The sequence below is a fragment of the Aquarana catesbeiana genome, linkage group LG03 (genome assembly GCF_042186555.1).
Source record: "Aquarana catesbeiana isolate 2022-GZ linkage group LG03, ASM4218655v1, whole genome shotgun sequence".
Classification (NCBI taxonomy): Eukaryota; Metazoa; Chordata; class Amphibia; order Anura; family Ranidae; genus Aquarana; species Aquarana catesbeiana.
Window position 1 is genome coordinate 446,761,327 of NC_133326.1, and position 23,147 is coordinate 446,784,473.

Here is a 23,147-nt window from a genome sequence, read left to right on the forward strand (position 1 = left end):
ACCTGTACTTTTTTCAGGTGGATCCGAGCGGGCCACCCATTGACTTCTATGGGCAAGCGGATGTCAGCGGAGATGTGTCCAATAAGATCTGCTCAAAACCGATATATGGCGAAACGTTCGCCATCCGTCCAGCGGATAGGATCAGATGAAAACAGACAGATGGATTTGTTTTCGTCTGAACTCCCATAGAGGACAGCGGGGCTCAGACAGGTCCGTCCCTGCACAGTGAGCAGAGACAGACCCGTCATCTGCCAGCTCAGCGGGGGATCAACGGAGCAATCTCCTGCTGAGCTGGCAGAGTCCGCTGAGCAGATCCGCCCCACGTGAAAGGGGTCTTAGAGATTTGTATTGTTAGAGTTCATACAGTATATACTTTAAGCCATTTGGAAATGCTAGGTAAACCTGAAACAGCTGTACACACTCATGCGATCTTAAATTGCAAACACAATTAAACAAGTCTGGACGTGTCCATTGCTCAATTACTACTTGAGACTGAATGAGTGTACAGTTCATGCATTCCATTTAGAAACAATGATATGCAGTTCAGAGTGGCAAACATGAGGCACAGCAAATTACACTGAACACCAAGATCTCCCTGCCATCATTCACAACTCTGCTACTGTCCACATGGATGTTTTGAGTGCTAACATTCATGTTTATTAAGTGTTTAAATGGTTGCTTCTTAGCTTTTACTATATGTGTACAATCTTTGTATTACTAATAAATATTTATAGTCCAACTGCGGGCAGAAGTACAAAATACCCTTGTAGGAGATGTATTGTTCTTGATTGATGGTTCTGTATACAAATAAGTTTAGTGCAGCTCTGTAGAGGGATTAAAAAAAAAACCCTTGTAGTGGAGACCCCCCCCCCTCCTCGACTGCATAAGTTAAAGTGGTTGTAAAGGCAGAAGCCTGCTGCCGGCTGAAGTCACAGAGCCGGTCCAGGCACAAGAAAGATAGCAACCATATGGTTGAGATTCACACAGGTGCCTGGACCGACATCCAGCTCAGCCTCTCAGCAAGCTGCTGAGAGCCTGAGCCAGACGCTCCACAGCCCAGTGCTCCAGCGAGCGTATGGGGGGAGATGTGTTGGGGTGTTGGGGGAGGCTTAGAGCAGAAAGCCAGTGACAGTTCTGAGAACTGATCGCTTGGTTCTCAGACTTGCTGCATCCACCTAGGTAAGTATAGTTCTTAAAAAAAATGTTCCTAAACATCTCTTTTAACCCCTTTTTATCCAACCCCGGCATCCTTTTAACAGGGTCTTTATGCTTGGGGGGGTCAAAAAGACTGCCCAATCGCATGACCACTGTCAGGAGTCGCAATCAGCTGCCGATCATTACTAGAGCCAGGGAGCTGTCCATGACAGCTTTGTCACTGTGCTGAGAGCACACAGTGAGAACGCTCTCAGAAGAGAAATCTTGGCCACCCATGGGCAGAATGTATCCAGAATGATAAGGTTTGGCTAATAAAGAAGCCTAGCCTACCTTGTGCTTTGACTGAAACTGAGTCATCCACTTATGTGTGTAAATTACAGCTTGAGCTACAGAGCCTGTAAACAAAAGCCTGTTTTCAGCTGGCTGCTAATAGAGATAGTTACACGGTTACATAGTAGGTGAGGTTGAAAAAAGACACAAGTCCATCAAGTCCAACCTATAATAGGGCTTATGTAAACAGGCTCTGTTTTCCCGCAGTTAACATAGTTTGAAATGCATTTTTATAACATTAGCAGAGTCCCATGTACTTTTAGTTTAGTTTGGATGAAAATTCTAAGACTGAGCTAGACCTGCTTTGTAATATGCTTCTCTGGACACAGCAGTTCCCATGAAGATGTCTTTGCAATGAAGGTGAAGCAGGTCAAATGCAGCCTTTTGCTTTTATGTGTTTAACCTGGGCTGCGTTTAAACACAAAAGGCAATGCTGGACAACAACACTCATAACACAAGCGGATAAACAAGTGAAAAGGACCTTAACACTTCACCTGGTGTAAAGGATAAAAACTGCACAATATTCATATGCAATATTTCATATTTACCCAATAACGAAAGAATATTTAAAAGCAGTTTTTTTTAATTCTTACCTTAATAAATAAAGAATGTACAAACACATATATTTTTGTTAGGGCCTATTTAGATCTATGTGCAGAGAGGTGCATTTTTGTAGTGTTAGGCAAGTGCTTTTTAATGCATCCACATTGTTTTGTGTTGACATGCATTTTTTAATGTGCTATAGAAATTGGAGTGGATAGGGTTGATCTCCATAGAGCAATGTTTCTTAACGTAATTCTAAGGCAATTTTTTTTTCATAAAAATAAAAAAAGATGTTATATGTACCTGCTCTACACGATTGTATTGCACACAGTGGCCACTTACCTATTCTTTTAGTGGTCCTTCACCAGCACTGTCCACTCCTCCTCTCCTCAGAGTGTCCCCTCAGCCAGCTGTGTTCTGAGAGGGCACCTGTGCAGGCTCGCTCTCGAGCTGGGTTGTGTGCATTCACAGACACATACAGTGCAGCTTGGCCACGCCACCTGCTTCCTCCTCAAAGTGTTTGACTGACAGCAGCAGGAGCCAATGGCTTCCACTGCTCTCAGTGTCTCTTGTGGGATCAGGAAGAGAGAAGAGTGGTGCTGCAGACAGGAATCAGGTAATTGTCAGAGTGGTGTATTTAACTTGATACCTTTTTATCTTAACGCAGGGAATTAATTAAGGTAAAAAAAAAAAGATTAGACTTTAGAACCACTGGTTAATTACCTGTTACCAACACATTAAAACGCAAAGACCATGTATTTTGTTGTGTTGTGTTTGATTACTATGGTTCTACCAGCATGCCAAAAAAAAAAGACCTCTTATTTTTGAAAAGTTAGACACGTGTCCTACTGTGTTGCAATTTGTGTGTTGAAATGCAACAGTGTAAATGGATGTATGTATATCCAAACTTATTTTCTTTAGTTTTGGTATAGAGAACATTTAGCGCCTCTGTTAGGGTTTTATTGCTATGCCCTGACAGATAGATTTACTCTTCTACTTATTCTGGTGGCTATTGTTAGAAAGAAAGTGATGTGAAAAATCAAAAGTTTTCAGTTGTGACAAGAGCTGAGGGGTAATCTTCTGGTATTGTAGCGACAACTGCCTAAAGGGGAACTCCTCTCACATTGTAGACATTTCCTCTCCCTTCCTGGTGTGTCTCCAGGACAAGAAGTGAAGAAAAATCTCTCCAATGGGACACTGGTCACACTGGTGCAATGCAGGAACCACCACGATTCCTGTGCAGGTTCCCACATCGCATCTGACTCACAGGCAGTTCACACCGTGGAATTTTTTGCCAAAGCTCCTAAACTCAACTTCATATAAGCCTATGGGGTTAATTTACTAAAGCTGGAAAGTGCAAAATCAGACTCACTTATGCATAGAAACCAATCAGCTTCCAGGTTTCATTGGCAAAACTTAATTGAACAAGCTGAAGTTAGAAGCTGATTGGTTTCTATGCAGAAGTGAGCCTGATTTTGCACTCTCCAGCTTTAGTAAATAAACCTCTATGTGTCCATGTACACATAGGCTTTTACCAGAGTTTAGGAGCTTCTGCAGTTAGGGGAGCTTCAACCTCCTTCTCCTGAATATAGAAGAATGGCATTCAGCATAGGAATGTTTTGACTGCTGGCAAATGCAGACCGTGGTAAAACGCTTTTTGCATTTTCCCACGACCAGCGGTCAAAGTAGGCCATGTGTACATAAAGCCTTGGGCTTCATTCACACAACTGTAAAAAAAATGCATATAAGGTCCCTTTCACACGGGCTTTATGATCAGGTCCGCCTGTCAGTTTTTCAGGTGGACCTGATCCGAGTCTCCAATCACTCCTATGGAGCGGCAGATGTCAGCGGTGACATGTCCGCTGACCTCTGCTGCTATCTGATCCAATTCCGTCCATGAAATCCAGACAAATGGTGACTCTACTTTCCATCCGTCTGGCGGATTGGATGGGTTTGGATGAAAATGGACAGGCGGTCGATTTTCATCCGATTTGCCCATAAAGTAGAGCGGGGCTCTGACAGGTCCGTCTCTGCACAGTGAGTGGAGATGGACCTGTCATCCACCTGCTCAGCGTGGATCAGCAGATTGATCCCCCACTGAGCAAGCGGAGTTCGCCGAGCGGACAAGCCCGTGTGAAAGGACCCTAAAGCCCCATACACACTATTAGATTTTCTGCAGATTTACCAAAACCATTTAGTACAAGGGCCTGCCTGATTGCATACAAATTGAAACTCTTAAGGCCCCGTACACACAGTCAGGAAAACTGAAGATAAATTCCGTCCGATGGACAATCTGCAGATTTTCTGATTGTTAGTATGCTGCTTGTAACAGCCAATTACGAATTTTCGGCAGACAAAAACTGGATGTGCAGGTTTGAAAATTTTTGTCTGATGAGCATACATGTCTGATTTTCTTTTCATTAGCAAGGTTTTCTGACAAAAAAAAAAAAAAAATACCTGAAGAGCAAGACTAGACATGCTCAGAAATGAAAGAACACTTACAAAACAATTCAACACACTTATGACGTTGAATTCTGTCGTCAGAAAATTTTTTGATGGCGAGTATCCTCTTCACTTTCGATTTGAGACTAGCATCAAACAAAAAACTGATGAAAATTTGTCCAATAATCTGACTGTGTGTACAAGGCTTAAAGGTTTGACCTCAAATTATATGGTTTTGGTAAATCTGAAGACAAAAATCTCCAGAAAATCTAATAGGGCTCCTTCATACGGACGTGTCCGTGTACGGAGCCTGCACTGCTCAGCGGGGGATCGCTCTGTCGATCCCCGCTGAGCAGGCAGATGACAGTGTGCAGCGACAGACCTGTCAGAGCGCGGCTCTCCCCTATGGGGGATCGGACGATGACGGACCGTAGAGTCCGTCGTCACCTGATCTGATCCGCAGATGGATGGAAAAGTAGGTTTTTCCTCCGTCACACTTTTTCGTAATCGTAGCGGGTCGGATTTCAGCGGACATGTCACCGCTGACATCCGACGCTCCATAGAGGTCTATGGAGCGTCCGTTCAGGTCCGCCTAAAAAACTGACAGGTGGACCTGAACGGATCATCCGTGTGAAAGAGGCCTTAGTGTGTATGGGACTTTAGTGTTTTTTAATTACGGATCTGAACACAGCTGCATTGATTTCAATGGAGCCATTTACACAGGTGCGTAATCATTAGCTGCTTTCAGCACTAAGGATGAGCTCCGGCGTGTTTGCACAGCCCACGTGCAGAGCCCGCCAGGGGACAATGTCTCACTGCCTGTGATTAGCACTCCGCAGTGCCTACTTCCTGGGGGGCTCTGCACATGGGCTGTGCGAACACGCCGGAGCTCATCCTTATTCAGAACACAGAATCCAAAAATCTGCATCTAAGAGCATGTGGTTTATGCATACAAACGCATGTGTGTGTACGTGTGTAAAGTAAGTCTAAATAAAGGGGAAAAATACATTATCATAAAACAAGTTATGCACGCATACGTATCTTTATACATTCATACGCAAGTATTTTACTGATTATTATGCAGGAACTTTTCTCCTAGAAAACACGTGTCATAACATCAGTAGAACTTTTATGCCCGTGTGAATGAAGCCTTACGGATCTGAATGCAGCCATTCACACAGGTGCGTAAACATGCACTGCATTCAGATCCGCGACACAGAATCTAAAAATCTATCTTAGAACATTCGTTTTACACATCTAGATGCATGTATAAACATTTGTATGTGTGTAAATTAGGTCGAAACAAAGAAAAAATAAAATCAAGTACGCATACACGTCTTTACGAATTTAAACACATCTATGGACAAGTATTTTACTGATCATTATGCAAGAACTTTTTTCTTAGAAAACACATGTAATAAAATCAGTAACATTTTTACAGTTGTGTGAACAAAGCCTAAGGCTGCTTTCACACTGGGGCGGTAGGGGGCTTCGGCGGTAAAACAGCGCTATTTTTAGCGCTGTTTTACCGCGGTATTCGGCCGCTAGCGGTGCGGTTTTAATGGAGACCGAAAAAGGGTTAAAACCACTCGTATAGCGCGGCTATTGCCACGGTATAGCCGCGCTGTCCCATTGATTTCAATGGGCAGGAGCGGTGAATACACCGCTCCTTCACCGCTCCAAAGATGCGGCTTGCAGGAGATTTTTTCTTCTCCTGCCAGCGCACCGCTTCAGTGTGAAAGCCCTCGGGCTTTCACACTGAACAAGCAGCGGAGGCTGTTTTGGGGCGGTTTGCAGGCGGTATTTTTAGCGCAATAAAGCCTGCAAACCGCCCCAGTGTGAAAGGGGTCTAAGATCTGGTTCACACCAGTAAGGCTCTAAAATCGTGCTACTTCAGTGCGATATCAAAGCCAAAGATCAGTGTAACTTGCACCTCCAGATTTCATTGTGGCTTGCGACTTTGTTTAACAGAAGTCTATGCAAGTTGCAACTTAATCAGAAAAAAAGTTGTGTAGGAACCTTTTTCAAGTCACTGAGACTAAACGGTTCCATTGCCGGCAATGGGGGGGGGAGGGGGGGGTGACTTGTCATATCGTGACTGTCGAATCGCATGACTAGTGGTAAACGAGGGCTAAATGTATTTTTTTCCCCCATACCTTTCTAACCATGTTGCCCTTGATTATGTTTGGAATGTGATATAGCTACTTGTCGGCAAAATTATAATTTACACACACACACCAACTTTTTGAGGGACACCTATCAGCAAAAGTATGCAGACATATGACACACCCCTTGCCACACCCCCTTAAAGGGGAATTGTACAAAAAAAAAAACAAGATTGGTTAAACTCAAGTGCTTTTTTTTTCTTTTTTCTTTTTTTACCACTACTATTCCTTTATATTGGCTTTTGGAATTTACAGATGCAGCAATTTAGAAATCAGATGAAAGGTTTAGCGCTGGAAAGCCCTTTTTGATAGATAAAAAGTACATTTTATATACATCTATATAGATCAGACCAAAATGAGGGACACATGAGGAGGAAAGAGGGACATTGCTCCAAATCAGGGACAGTTGGGAGCTATGTATATCTATATATATATATATATATATATATATATATATATATATATATATATATATATATATATATATACACACACACACACACACACACACACATATATATATATTATGAATAAGACGGATAAATAAGACATGATTTTAGAAACTTGCCAGTTGTCATAAACAGTCTTCCATAAACATTAAACTCCCAGGCTGTCTGTCGTGTTACATTCTATAATATTATTACATTAGCACCCAGCTGTTTGTTGTGTTTATTTTGTATTTCTATGGATTTTTGTTCCAGAGGAGGAAGTCCTCTGACATCTCTACATAGAGATGTGAGTAGAAGTCGTGCCGGGTGCGATCCGCCTATGACAGCGCCATAGTGAGGAGGGAAACAGGTGCGGGAAGCTTCCCCTGGATTCCCCTAAGCAGGTGTCATTGCACTCGTGTCATGTCATCGTCTTTAGCCCACATTACACAGCACACTTGTGACAGGCGGTCTCCCAGCTCTAGCAATGCCCCCTCCAGTGCATGTCATGTACTTACAGTCCAGCTCCCAGCAATATGTCTACTGTGTGTGTTCTCAATTCCTGTATGAGCTGACAAGACTAGGCTGTGTCTGTGACATCCCACAATCCACCGCGGCCTGGAACGTCACACCCCATCTTCTACTGTACACGGTCTGTCAGAGAAGACAGAGCAATAGAAATGTCTCCTTCCAGGCGGGGATTCGGCTCTCCCCTACAACTGTGCTCCGGTGGTGTAACGCACTCCTCTATTGGTCGGGCTATAGTCTTCCTCATTGGTAAAATACAAAGCGGACTCTCATTGGTCAGCAATATGGCTTTACCTTGTCTACTGCTCCTATTTGCACATCGCTTGGATCAAACAGCTGCAAATGGAGAAATGTACACTGACTGCTGGGAACAGAGCCTGACAGGAGGGACATGTGTGCCAGCAAAGTGCTGACTGAAAAGACACTTTTTTTCTTAAAGTGGACCTTTACCCATATAGTGCCACCCCATGGGGTTCACTAGGTATTGCTTGCGCTGTCCTGACCCTGGGAACTTCCCAGCACATATTACACTCTAGCAGTGGCGACTGGCTTTTTTTGGGGGGGGGCAAACAACCACTCCCCGGTTGGTCCCCCTTCTACCCCGGCACTTAACCCACCGGTTGCGGGTGGGCTCCTACAGGCAGCAGGCTCCTATGGGCGAGGCAGGCAGTGGCTCCTGTGTCCTCTCTGCTTCCCCCGTGTGGCTCCTCCTAGGCGTCCAATAGGATTGCCTGTCCTTTCAGCCAATCGGGTGACTGGTATCAAAACCCGCTTCCTGATTGGCCAGGAGGAGGATCAGTGTTACAACAGTGAATATTGATTCGCTGTTGTAACACACCTGGGTGGGATCAGAGCGCACTCTCTGTGACCCGAGCCCACCCTATATTGAAGCCTATTAGAGCCTCTGGCTCTAATCAGTGCTTCAAAAAAACAGCCCCTCCGCATTGGTATAAATGAGCTGGTGTCCTGAAAGGGGCCAGACGCATGGATAGGGGAGGAGGCGATGGACAGGGGGGTGCGCCTTAATGAAAGGGCTGCCCCTGCACTCTAGGTTCAGATATAATGTATACCCCTTTAAATGAAACAGATACAATGCAAACTAAGTTCAACTGTCCTCTTATATTAAAGTGATTGTAAAGTCTAGTTTAAAAATATATAAATAATAACCATGTTATACTTACCTGCTCTATTGCAGTGGTTTTGCACAGGGCAGCCTGAATCCTCCTCTTCTCAGGTGCCTCTTCTGTGCGCTTGGCTAGGGACGGCGAACGGTTCGGCCTGAGCATGAGTTTAGGCCGAACATTTGCCTGTTCGGCCATCGCCGAACACCCGAATTTGTTGGGTGTTCACCGGTTGTTCACCCCAACGAACACCCTGCAATGCACTGAGCACCACACAGTGCATTGTGTGCCATGATTGGGCAAAGTTTTGCCCAATCAGGGCACAGTGTAAGCTGGTTGTTAAGGAACGGGGTCGGGAAGCCAGCCGCCGCGTCCTTAACAATCAGTGAGTCATCAGCTGTCAATGGGTTTTCCCGCTGTAAAAAAAAAATAAAGACAAAAACGGCATTATTTGCATGTAATTGGCCATTAAAGGGGCAATGGGGGTCTTGGTACTGCCCTGGGGGACATGTATCAATAAAATAAAAACAATCGTTATTTCAGGAACAGTGATTTTAACCACCTAAGGGCCAGAAGGGTTTACCCCCTTAAAGACCAGACCATTTTTTGCAATATGGCACTGCGTCACTTTAAGGCTCGATTCACACCTATGCATGTTGCTTTTGGGCGTTTTTTGGAGGTTTTTTTTTCATGCTTGCCACGTTTTTGAGCAGCGTTTTTGCGGCGTTTTTGCGGCGTTTTTGCCGCGATTTGCATTTTGCGTTTTTTTTTTTTTTTTACAGTTTTTTTTTACAGTCTAAAAAAAAAATTTTAAAAAAATTAAAAAAAAAAAAAAAAAACGGCAAAAACGCATCAAAAACGCTGCAAAAACGCTGCAAAAACGGTGCACTTGCGTTTTTGATGCTTGTCCATTGAAATCCATTACATGCAAAACGCTGCTTTTTGCATGAAAAAAAGTCCCCGACCCTTTCCAAAAATGCAGAGAAACAAAAAGGCATTGATGTGAACATGTTCCATAGGAACCCATGTTAGAAAATTCCCATGCATTTCTGCAAAATGCAAAATGCATCAAAAAACGCGCTAGTGTGAATGGAGCCTAACTGACAATTGCACGGTCATGCGGTGCTGTACCCAAACAAAATTGATGACTTTTTTCCCCACAAATAGAGCTTTCTTTTGGTGGTATTTGAACACCTCTGCATTATTTTATTTTTTTTGTGCTATAAACAAAAAAAGACCGACAATTTTCAAAAAAATATAAAGGAAAAAGGGGGGGGGGCTATTTATGGCCCCCCCTTTTCCTCATGGGATCTGAGGCAGCGTTAATTGTCTTAAATATATCCCAATAGTTTTGAAAATTGATTAAATTCATAGGCTAGCATGAGTTATTCAATAAAATTATATACATTTTAAATTTAATATAGGATAGGTCAAATAAAAATCAGTTAACCCACCAATGAATGCATGTATACTGCAAAATACACCTATAGATAGGGGCTACTGGTTATGGAATGTTGACAGTTGCCAGAAGAAAGTGAAGAGGACAGCTCTCCTGCTGTTCCCATGGCTTCTGATTGCTCATCTGGCTCTGTATGTTCTCTGATGTTACAACTTCTTGAAAAGTCTGGTACTAAAGATGTGGATTGGTTAAAGAATTGCCTTTCTTTACCTTCTGCTATCATGGTGCAGGAAGTTTTCGGCTCCGTGACTGGCATCTCTTCAATTCCTAGTCCTGTGCAGCTTCATCCTGTCAGTGAACAAACCAGAGACAGCCGAAAGCATCGTACCAGCTGACCCTGTATTTGTGAATGAAGAGCCGTCAGTCTCTAAGGGCGGGGCTAACAACGGAAGTCTCGGTAAGAGGAGGCGCCTTCAGAGACTACTACAGTCCGTCCCCTAACAGAGCTACGTCACACCGATCAGCTGGGCTGGCCTCCTCGAAAGGATATTGACTGCGGATTTTCACATACAGCTTCAGCCGGCAGTGTTCCTGAAGGCTCTGTTCTATCAAATGCAGCACCTGGATTGTCTTTTCAGAGTATTCCTGTTCTAACACAACAACAGTTTACACTGGCTGAGACTCCTCAGTCTCCTCTGCGAGGTTGTCAGGTACTCACCAAGGCCGAGTTGCTAAGAGAGGCTGCCCTTGCAGCTGGGCGCACGATACCCTCTGGAAGTGGCACAGCGGGTATTGGGCACAAAGAAGCACGGGTCACCAGCAGGTAGCAGAGCAGCTGGGAGGGTCTTCAAGTAGAGAAGTGATCCCTGCTGAGTGGCTGACACCTCACTGGAACTGGCTAGGCAGGAGTCTGGAGATGAAGACTGGAGCCGGTTAGAGGATGCAGAGGGTCAAACACCAAGGCAAAGTCCAAGACAAGGCCGGGGATCAAACACGGGTAGTCAAGCAGGCTGCAGATCAAACACTGGGATAAGGCAGAGGCAAAGTCCAAGAGCAGGCCAGGGGTCAAACACGGGTAATCAAGCAGGCTGAAGATCAAACACTGGGAGAAGGCAGAGGCAAGTCCAAGAGCAGGCCGGGGGTCAAACACGGGTAATCAAGCAGGTAGAGAAGTCCAGAGGATTAGCCATGGGTCACACACAGGAGAGGTTCAAGCGAGGTCAGGGTCGATCCGGGTCAAACAGGCAGGCACAGGTACACAGGTTCAGGAACAGGTTACAGGAGCTGAAAAGACAAACCAGCAATGATACCATGCACAAGGCTGACTTTTATAGGCCTGCCCAAGGGACTTCCGCTGTGCGCATGGCGATGTGCGCATGCCCGTGCACTATGGTACATCTCGCACCCGCATGCACCGACCCGCAGAGCTGTGTATTTGGAAGCGCGAACCCGTCGGATCACGCACACGTGCGTGCCATAGCGCAACCCCCCTGCGCAGGCGCACAGGAAGGCGCCAATGCTGACAGGTCAAGATCCTACCAGTCCTCTGACAGTGCCCCCCCCCAAGGGGCAGCCTCTGGATGCCCAACTGGACTCGCCTTTCCAGGTATCTTCTGTGGAAGTCTTGCACTAAGCGAGGGGCATGAATGTTTCTTGAACGTTCCCAGTAATTGTCTTCTGGAGGATACCCCTTCCACTTAACTAGGTATTGGACCTGCCCCCCCCCTTTCTGCAGTCTACTATAGTTTCTACCTCAAATTCCTCTTCCCCTTTGATCTCAATTGGAGGAGGAGGTAGTTCTTCTCTTCCTGAAAAAGGATTAGGAGTTACTGGTTTTAGCAAAGAGGCATGGAACACTGGATGTATTCTATAAGAACTGGGTAGCGCTAGTTCGAAAGCCACGGGGTTTACTGCTCTCTTAATCTCAAAGGGGCCAATACATTTTGGGCTTAGTTTACGTGAAGAATAGGGAATTTTGAGATTAATAGCAGATAACCACACTTTATCTCCGACCTTGAAATTCGGGTTACTCCTTCTCCCCTTGTTGTAGCATTTCTCATAGTTATCTTGAGCTCTTTTCATGGCTTCTTGAATCTGTAAAAAGTTTGTTTGAATAGAGCCTATCCGATCCTGTACTGCAGGGGTTTAGACTTCAGGGATGGCATCTGGTAGGAAAGAAGGGTGGAATCCATAATTTGCCCAGAACGGTGTTTGGTTGATGGCAGAGTGTATGGAATTGTTATAGGCAAATTCTGCATAGGGCAGAAGGGTAGACCAGTCATCTTGGGAGTAGGAACAGAAACACAGAAGATATTGTTCTAAAGATTGGTTGGTCCTTTCCGTCTGACCATTACTCTGTGGATGGTATGCGGATGAGAGGGAGATCTTGATTTCCAGGGACTTGCACAGATCCCTCCAAAACTTCGACGTGAACTGGACTCCCCTGTCAGAAACGATGTTGAAAGGAACACCATGAAGTCTCACAATTTCTTTTGTGAAGATATCTGCGGTAGCTGAAGCTGAGGGGGTGCCCATCATGGGCAAGAAGTGAACCATCTTTGAGAGGCGGTCAACCACTACTAGAATGGTGTTAAATTTCTCAGAGGGGGGTAGGTCCACGATGAAGTCCATGGAGACTTCTTTCCAGGGGCGTTCAGGGACAGGTAAAGATCTAAAAAGTCCCCAGGCTTTGGTGTTTGATCCTTTACTGCGCTGGCAAGTGATACATGATTGTACATAGCTCTTATGGTCTTGCCTCCAATTCGGCCACCAGAAGGAACAATTAATGAGTTCAGAGGTCTTTTGTATTCCAAAGTGCTCTGCTAGTTTGTGATCATAAAAAGTCTGCATAATTTGGAGTCTCACTGAGGGAGGAACGAATACCTTGTCCTGGGCCCATAACAATCCATCCCTCCTTTCTAAAGAGGATATTTCGGATCTGGTGCATTGACTGGTAGCCTCTCTGATGGTTGACTTGAGATTGGGCTGAATGAGGCAGAGGAAGTTGTGCGGGGACAGGATGGTCCCAGGTTCTGCTGGTTCACATGCTTCAGGGAACATACGGGAAAGTGCATCCGCCTTTCCGTTCTTGGTGCCTGACCGATAAGAAATATGAAAGTTGAACCTTGAGAAAAATAAGGCCCAACGGGCTTGTCGAGGTCTAAGTCGCTTGGCAGTGCGGAGGTACTCCAAATTACGATGATCCGTGAAAATCATGATGGGTTGGGAAGCCCCCTCCAGCAAGTATCACCATTCCTCTAGGGCAAATTTTATAGCTAGTAGTTCTCGGTCCCCAACGTTGTAATTCTTCTCCGGGGGGCTGAGTTTACACAAGGAAAAAGCCACTGGGTGAAGCAGTGCTTTTTGGCCACTTCTCTTGGAGAGGATAGCTCCTAACGCAGACTCTGAGGCGTCCACTTCTAATACATAGGGTAACACTGGATTAGGATGTTGGAGGACAGGAGCTGATATAAAAAGTCTCTTTAATTCATCAAAAGCCTTCTGGGCTTCTGGTGACCCTTCTGGTGACCATTGGAATTTTACTTGCTGGCGGGTAAGCTGTGTGATAGGAGAAACGATCAAAGAGAAACCTTTAATGAATCTGCGATAAAAATTGGCAAAGCCAACGAATCGCTGAACCCCCTTTTTGTCAGAAGGGGCTGGCCACTCTTGGATGGCTTTAACTTTTTGTGGGTCCATTGCGAAGTGATGAACCCAAGGAACTGGATAGTATCCTTCTCAAATTCGCATTTTTCTCCTTTTAGATATAGACCATGCTTTCTGAGGATCGACAGCACCTTCTTCACATGAGTTTGATGTAGCTCTGCTGTAGTGGAAAAAATCAAGATGTCATCAAGATACACGATCACAAAATTATCTAGATACTCACGAAAAATGTCATTGACCAGATGTTGAAAGGTCGCTGGGGCACTACAAAGCCCGAACAGCATCACTAAATACTCGAAATGCCCAAATCTAGACCTAAAAGCTGTCTTCCACTCATCACCGTCACGTACTAACCCGTCGGATCGCGCACCCGTGCGTGTTGTAATGCAACCCCTCTGCGCAGGCGCACAGGAAGGCACCGATGCTGACAGGTCAAGTTCCTACCAGTCCTCTGACAGAGGTAGGTCTCATACTTTGCATTTATTGAATGATTTGTCTTCTTCTTTAACTAATATTATTGCTAGCATTACTGTGCCCACCAATTCAACTGCTTCTCATAGTAATGATATTTCTGATCCTGCAGCATCTGTATGGCTTGCTATTGATAATCCTCAACAACCTTTGCATCGAATCAATGCTGCTAATGTGGTTGTTGATAAGGGTGTGGATCACAGTTTACTTAATTGTTCTAATTCTAGTTTCATTTACAAATGCTTCTTCCAACGGGTCTGAATTATATGGTAAAGAAGTGATGCCTTGTATACTTTCACTGTTGGGTTTTCATTTGCCCAAGGGTGTCAAAGAAAAGATTTGGAGTGGTGAATACATTGAATTGTTAAATTTATTACTGTCTTCAAAAGACTACCTGCCTAAACTGGATAGGAAGGACAATAGGCTTGAGGATGATCGTAAAAAGCCTATTGCCAAGTCAATTTTTAATTGACTTCAGGATTTTTCTATTTTTTCTAGCGTTATATGCGAGTAGTTACCAAATAAGAGTCCAGGACTTTTCCAACATATGGACATTGTTCTGGAAGCTTATTGTAACTTCAGGGGATATTTCTGGTTTTTGTATGATGAAGCATTCGGACATAAATTGAGTATTCGTCCTACTTTACAATGGGGTGTAAAGGATGTGGGACTTTGGTTGAATTTTTTCCTCCCTCCTCGACCTGTTCCGCCTTGTCCAACCAATGTTTCTTCTAGTGTTTACTCTACTCCGCCTTATAAAAAGGGGATTTGTTTCACGTATAATGATAGCCACTGTAAATGGCTTCATTCCTGTAGGTACAAGCACAAATGTGCATTTTGCTCTGGTGCTCACCCTGTATCAAAATGTTTTCATAAATTATTATCACATTCTCAACAACTACCGAGAGACTTTACGGGTAAAAGCCAGATCGCTGGTGAACATGAAAAACATGTTGCCTTGGCTACTAGTTTCTCCTGATCGGCAGCAAGCATTGCTATTGATTGAGCGTTTTTAGCATGGTTTTCAGCTTAAATTTAATGGAGTTGGTGCGTAATTTACCTTCTGTTTCCGCATTAACTTCTGTTGTTACAGATTAATTGTTTAAAGAAGTTAATGAGGGGAGAATTGCGGGCCCTTTTTTCGCAGCCTCATTTTGCTAATTTGAGAATTTCTCCTTTGGGGATTAGGCCTAAAAAAGAACTCCATTCATTTCGGCTAATCCATCATTTGTCATATCCATACGGTGATTCTTTAAATGATCAAATTGATCCGTCTTTGTCTTCCGTTACTTATGTATCTTTTGAATCTGCAATTTCACATCTTTGTTAGGTGAGAGTGCTTTATTGGCTAAAGCGGATGTTAAATCTGCTTTTATACTTCTTCCGATACACCCTGATTCCTTTTGCTCATTGGGTATTTATTTCCAAGGGGAATATTATGTTGATAAATGCCTACCCATGGGGTGCTCTTTGGCTTGTTATTATTTTGAGGAATTTTCAACCTTTTTGGAATGGGTAGTTAAAACTGTATGTGGTTCGTATTTAATAATGCATTATTTGGATGATTTTTTATATTTGGGTAAACACGTTTCGGAAGAATGCAATTATTTATTGGATTCCTTTTTTAGTATTTGTGGGTATTTTAATATTCCTTTAGCTGAAGAAAAGACTGTTGGCCCTGTTGGGTGTTGTAACGAGCCCCTTGCTCGCTCGGTTCCACTCTCCCGACACTCCTCTGCAGCTATAGAATCAGATTGCAGATTGCAACATCTGATTGTCCGGTCATCCAATGTTCCGGGATTAGAACTACAGCTATGTGCCGTTCTAACCCAGTTGTGATAGCTCAGAACAAACACCAGGCAGGCTGTATGTAAGTTCAAACAGGAATATACTTTATTGCAAAATACAGGCTTTTATACACTCAAAGTGGAGGTGCAGACCTCCTGCTCATATTACTCTAACAATACAGCTGTAACCTAATTAACCTAATTAACATGAGCTAATTAACTAATCCCTTTAGACAGCCTAGATGACTCAGACATGACCGTTGGGCCAGACTGGCTGTCTTGTAGTTCAGAAAATCCACTCAACATTATCACAATCAACATAGACTCTTCTTCACACAATAGCAGAGTTAATTAACACAAATAACAATGGGGATCTAATGACTCTTAGATCCCATAGTAGACTTATTTACAATACACATTTTAGCAGACAATAGACAGACAGGTGTTGGAATTTACATCAGCATCTCCTAACAGTATCTGTCCCAGCATTATGAATCAGCCACTATTCCAATACGGCAAATCCAGGGTCCCCAGACATACAGCTCACAAAGAGCACCGTTCCCCCAAATGCAAGGGCCCCTGACCGATCGGCAAGAGGCTAGCATATAGTCCCCTCCAAAAGTCTCTTTCCCGGCTAGGTCTGTCACAGGTGTGACTATAGATTCTTTAAATATGGAATTTGGACTTCCTTTCGATAAATTTGATAACATTTCTCAGTTATTGATTACATTTATTAGACGTACAAAAATGACTTTAAAAGAAATGCAGTCTCTGCTTGGGATGTTAGCCTTTGCGACTAGAATTCTTCCGATTGGTAGAATTTTTTCTAGACGTCTTTATTCTGTTATTTCGGGGTTAAAAAAATCCTTCATCTGCTCTTGTCTGGAGAAATTAAAGCTGATCTGTTGACCTGGTTGCAATTTTTACAACATTTTAATGATAAAGCCATTTGTCAATTTGACTTTATTTCCAGTGAGGCTTTTTCTCTTTTCACTCATGCTGCAGGATCTGTGTTTTTTTCCGCTATTTGGATGAAGCACTGGTGTGCTTCCCGTTGGCCTTTAAAATGGACTGCAAGAACATAGTATTGCTAGAATTATTCCCAATCATTGTGGCGATAGAATTATGGGCACATTCTTTTCAGAACAGGAGATTACTTGTCAGTACTGACAATAAAGGTGTGGTTTATGTTATTAATTCATCATCCAAATTGCCACAGGTTAATAAATTGATAAGGTATTTGGTTTTTAAATGTCTGTCATTAAATGTTTGGATTGAAGCTAAATTTATTCCTGGTAGAGAAAACAGTTTGGCAGACTCGATTCCAAATGGATCGTTTTTATCATCTGATGCCGGAAGGCGATCTTCAAGGTGTTCCATGTCCCTGTCATTTATGGCGTCTGGTATAATTTTCGACCATATTCAACACTAGGTGGCTAAATCTACTTGGTTGAGTTATTTTTCTTCTTGAAAGTTATGGATGTCCTTTTTACAAACTAATAATTTTGTATTTTTCTTTTGAAGAAGTTATACTATTAATTCTTAGTTCTTTAATGGATAAACAATATTCATGGTCTCATCTGAATAAAACGTTAGCTGGTGTTTTATTTTATCTAAAGCTAAATTCATTGCCACATTGTTTGAGTTTCTTTTCTGTCAAGAAAGCATTAAAAGGGTATAAGAAATCTACGCTTTGCAGAGATGAACGCTCTCCTATTGATATTGATCTATTGAGCGATTTGTGTTCTGTTTCTGCAAAGGTTTGTTTTTCTGTTTATGAAGATCTTCTTTTTAAATCATTTTTTTTTTCCTTTTCTTTGCACCTTTTCGCATATCGGAGGTTGTCTCTGCTGCAAAAAGTAAGCCCTCTCCGATGAAAATTGAGAATGTTGAGAATTATTGAGGATAACCAATTGAGGATTTTTCTTCCTTACAGTAATGCCGCGTACACACTATCGCACATTCCGCCAGCAAAATCCATGTTTTATTTCGGACGGATGTTGGCTCAAACTTGTCTTGTAGTCACACAAATCTTGTCGGAAAATCAGTCAAGAACGCGGTGACGTACAACACGTACAACGGCACTCAAAAAGGGAAGTTCAATAGCCAGTGCGCCACCCTTTGGGCTCCTTCTGCTAATCTTGTGTTAGTAGAAGTTTGGTGAGAGACGATTCGCACTTTTCAGCCTCATGCTTTTCAGATCGTTACTGCTCTTCATTTTGTGCTTGTGGGATCATATCTTGTTTTCAGTGCGTGTAGTCAGTTCACATTTGTTTTCCAGTGCGTATTATTATAGTACGTATTTGATTTTCAGTGCATTCTTGTTCGCTCGTTTCTGATTTTCAGCTCGCTCTTCTCAGGCCTTTTTGATTATCAGTGCGTTCTGTTAGTTCATTCTGACCAGCCGACCGTCCCCTTATATTACTATGCAGGACACCTGCATGCGGCAAGCCATCACTCCCGAGCAGAGGCTAGTCGCCATGTTGTGGTACTTGGCGACAGGGAGAAGTCTGCAGGACATCAAGTTCTCAACAGGCATCTCCCCCAGGCTCTGGAGATCATTATTCCAGAAACCTGTTCTGTCATCATTCAGGTCCTGCAGAAGAACTATATTAGGGTAATTTTTCTCCTTTAACATCACATTCTATGTATTTAATGTTTGCTAATGTATTGTATTTATTTCATCATTCCCTAATTACCATGATTGTAATATGCTGTGAATGTCCCCTTTGTAAAGTAATTGCAGAATGTAAAAAAGTGCTTCAATTTTTACAATGTGTATTTATATTTTTGTATTATGACACTTCTTGTCCAGTGGATTTGCCTTTAGTAAATAACCCCCATTTCAGTGTAAACACCAACTTAGTCCAAAAAATTATTTTGAGCATTGAAAGTAGAAGCCACACATTGTTGTGTAGAAAACTGTGCACATTCACATGTGTGTTAGAAAAGGGTTTTTGAACAAACCATCATATTTTAGTAATAACATTTTTGTTTTTGACAGTACAAATAGCCTTTTTTGTGTTAAAACAGACATGTTTCAAACCATAAAACAATACACAACTCAAGAACTTACAAAGTTCAGCTTTGACAAAGTGAAGGCAATATCAGACATTAGTATGTCAAAACTGTGTTGATATTGCCTTCATCAGATGAGGTGATGTCAGCCCTGTGAAAGCCAAATTTTGAAGATGCACACCAATTGAGAGTCAAAATGGGGATTTCCCTCCTGATCCCATGCCTAATGTCAACATGTGCTAGCTCCCATCATGGGTGATCAACGGACGTGTTTCATCTACTTTAGTAGCGAGGAAGGGGTTGCACCCACAAAACGCGTACCTTGATAATATCCCATGATGGCAGATAGCACATGTTGACACACTGTGTGCATCTTCAAAATTTGGCTTTCTAAAAAATATATAAAATGTGTGAAAATAGAAAAAGAATTTTGGGGTGTTGTATATTCTGCCTAAAACATCAATTATGTTTTTGAGTCTTTTTTCCACATCATTGATGTCTTCCTTGATCTTCTGTAAATCACGATTGCACCCGCGATGAGGACGTGTGCACTTGCACTTGTGAAATTAGATTCTTCTTCCACAACATCCACATCACCTAAAATAAAAAAACACCATGTATTATAAATATGCAGTCAGTCATCTATTACCTGAAGCTGTGGTCTCAGACACTCACCTGTTGTGGTCACTATTTTGCCCACTTCATAAACCTCTCCTTCCTCCACATCTTCTGGTTGTGGTGTGGGCATTTCCTTTTCTTTAGGAGGTGGGGGGTCCCTGGTGTCCTCAGATGTCCCAAGTCTTTTCTCCTCTCTGTGAATCAAAAAAAGGTATACTTAGCACACAGATATTTTATGCGAGAAATAGTAATATGAAACATTGCTTGGAAGTGTCGTACAATTGTCTTTTTTGGCAGAGTTACAAGCTGAAGACATTATTTTTTTCCCTTTATAAAGCTGGAATACTTACCTTTCTTGTACAATTTTCACACATGGAGACACCCCTAGTATCCACGGGAGCACCTGTGTGGGACACCCTAAAAAGGGTGTTCTGGTGTCCCACACTAGTGCTCCTGCATCCAGATGTGTAAACAGCTGCTGAGTGTCCTCTCCTTACACTGAATCAAGTTTGCATTTCATTATAGTTACAAGTCCATCTAGACCAGTGTTTCTCAACTCCAGTCCTCGAGGCGCACCAACAGGTCATGTTTTCAGGATTTCCCTCAGATGAAACGGCTGTGGTAATTACTAAGGCAATGAAACTGATCAAATCACCTGTGCAAAATAGTGGAAATCCTGAAAACATGACCTGTTGGTGCGCCTTGAGGACTGGAGTTGAGAAACACTGATCTAGACAACAAACTTCTTTTAATACAAATAGGCATGAACAAATTAGTGGGTGAACGAACGATGTTTACTATGAACGATTACTGTGCCCACGAACCTGAAACTTGCCATTTTAAACTATACAACAGTAAAGAAAAGCACATGGAGCAGTATGAAAGTAACAATAATAATAGGAACGCACAACAACTACTTCCTTTTTTGAAGAACTCTCTTGATCTTTCTGTACTGATCGTGCTCCCTCAATTTCAGGTCTGACCAGCGTTTCCTCAATTGATCCTTGGATCGCCGTACCCCAAAATTCCTGTGCAGACTTTTCACAACTTTAGTCATGATCTTGGCCTTTCTCACATTTGGGTTTGAGTAAGGTCCATGCTTCCCATCATAGTCGGACCTCTTCAAGATGTCCACTATCTCCACCATCTCTATAAAGGACATATTTGAGGCCTTAAATCTCCTCTGGGTTCAGGATGTTCGTGGCTCCGGCCTTTCGTCGTTGCTGCTGCTGTCTGCATGCACTTGCTCTTTCTCCTCCATGTGCTCTCCCACTGCGCCGAAAGAAAAGGAGCAGGGAATAGACTAGGAAGAACGTGAGGGGTGGGCGGAGTTTCACGCATGCGCAGTGTATATAAAGCGTAACACGCATGCGTCATATGTATGATCTGTGAGTGGAGGAAGGAGTAGTGGAAGCGCCGATTGTTCTAACAAAGGTACAAGTTTAACTTGGTGCATCAGTGGCCTATACTGCTTCTAGATTGAGGCCTATATTTGGACAAGATTAGGAGAGTTTAGCCTGATATCAGGGTTTGTCTTGTGTTGTGTCTTGCAGAAAAAATGGATGGCTTCAATGATCACAACTTCCTCCCCCTATTCATAGACAAGTACAGGGAGCTGCCCTGTCTGTGGCAGCTGCAAACATCTGCATTATAATCATAAACAAAAGTGGCAGGCAGCGCTGGAGAAACTGCTGGAGTTGGTGAAGCCGCAGATCCCCACGGCAAACATCCCCTATTTGAAAGCAAAATTGGTGGGCTGAGGAGCACTTATAAATGGGAGCGCAATAAGGTCCAGGATTCCATGAGATCAGGAGCTGCAGCAGATGCCATTTATGTCCCCAGGCTGTGGTACTATGACAGACTGCATTTTCTGTCAGACCAGACTGAAGTCAGGCAATCACTCTCAACCCTTCCTTCCACTCTTCCTTCCACGCTTCCTTCCACCCCAGCTGAGGCTTCTGACATCCAACCTGGGCCTTCGAGCCAGGAAGAAGTGGAGGAGCCCAGCTTGAGCCAGGTTTATCAATGTTCTACATATTTCTTGTTGTAAAATTAATGATGTTAACTAGATGTTATTATTGATCACTAATTGCTGATTTAATAAAGTGTTTTACATATCAATAGACAGTAGTAGCCAAAAATGTTTGGGACAAGAATGAAAAATGCTGGGGTCAGAATGCTAGTCTTTTCTATTTGTTAACATTCAATTTGCAACAGTCATGAGCTGAAAACTGTGTGTGATTGATGAATAAAAAACTAAAACTATGTCCCTTTTTCATACACAGGAAAGCCTCAGCCAGGAGGAGGGCCTGGAATGTGGCTGCCAGGAGGAGGCTGTGGAATGTGGCAGCCAGGAGGTGGTCCGGCCCAGTAGCCTGACCGAATCCCAGGTCCCTCCCATCTGTCTTCCAACCAAAAGGCCCAGGAAGGGGAGTAACATGGAGTAGGCAGCACTTGGGCTGATTCGGGAGGCTAATGCTGCCCTCAGAAGCACCCCCACTCTTCAAGAGGCCTTTGCCTCCATAGCTGCATGCAAAATGCAGGAAATGGAGGAGGGCCAACGCCTCATCTGTGAGGAAATTATGTATCTGTCCCTAAATAAGGGGTTGAGGGGCCAACTCATAACCAAAACCCACCCGTGTGAGTTCGACCATCCTCCTCCTCCACCACCATGAAGAATCGTTCTTGCCCATGAAGAATCGTTCTTGCCCATGAAGAATCGTTCTTGCCAAACCAATCTATTAACCTTCTATGAGGAGGTGAGTTGCCATCTAGATAAAGAAAGGCCCATAGATGTGATGTATCTGGATTTTGCAAAAGCATTTGACACAGTTCCCCATAAACGTTTACTGTACAAAATAAGGTCCGTTGGCATGGACCATAGGGTGAGTACATGGATTGAAAACTGGCTACAAGGGCGAGTTCAGAGGGTGGTGATAAATGGGGAGTACTCAGAATGGTCAGGGGTGGGTAGTGGGGTTCCCCAGGGTTCTGTGCTGGGACCAATCCTATTTAATTTGTTCATAAACAATCTGGAGGATGGGATAAATAGTTCAATCTCTGTATTTGCAGACAATACTAAGCTAAGCAGGGCAATAACTTCTCCGCAGGATGTGGAAACCTTGCAAAAAGACCTGACCAAATTAATGGGGTGGGCGACTACATGGCAAATGAGGTTCAATGTAGAAAAATGTAAAATAATGCATTTGGGTGGCAAAAATATGAATCTATACACTGGGGGGAGAACCTCTGGGGGAATCTAGGATGGAAAAGGACCTGGGGGTCCTAGTAGATGATAGGCTCAGCAATGGCATACAATGCCAAGCTGCTGCTAACAAAGCAAACAGAATATTGGCATGCATTAAAAGGGGGATCAACTCTACAAGGCTCTGGTCCGGCTGCACCTGGAGTATGCTGTCCAGTTCTGGGCACCAGTCCTCAGGAAGGATGTACTGGAAATGGAGCGAGTACAAAGA

General features: G+C 43.4%; 1 protein-coding gene across 2 annotated transcripts in view; it reads right to left on the bottom strand.

The window, feature by feature from the left end:
* Positions 1 to 7,811, bottom strand: part of MACROH2A1 (macroH2A.1 histone) — a 203,755-nt gene extending 195,944 nt beyond the window's left edge. Inside the window, exon 1 of one of the 2 annotated variants that reach the window (XM_073620820.1) lies at positions 7,582 to 7,811. The gene's annotated coding sequence lies outside the window, so the exon portion shown is untranslated. The remainder of the gene's footprint in view (positions 1 to 7,581) is intronic. The other variant, XM_073620821.1, reaches the window with a different exon arrangement.
* Between the last annotated feature and the right edge of the window lie 15,336 nt (positions 7,812 to 23,147).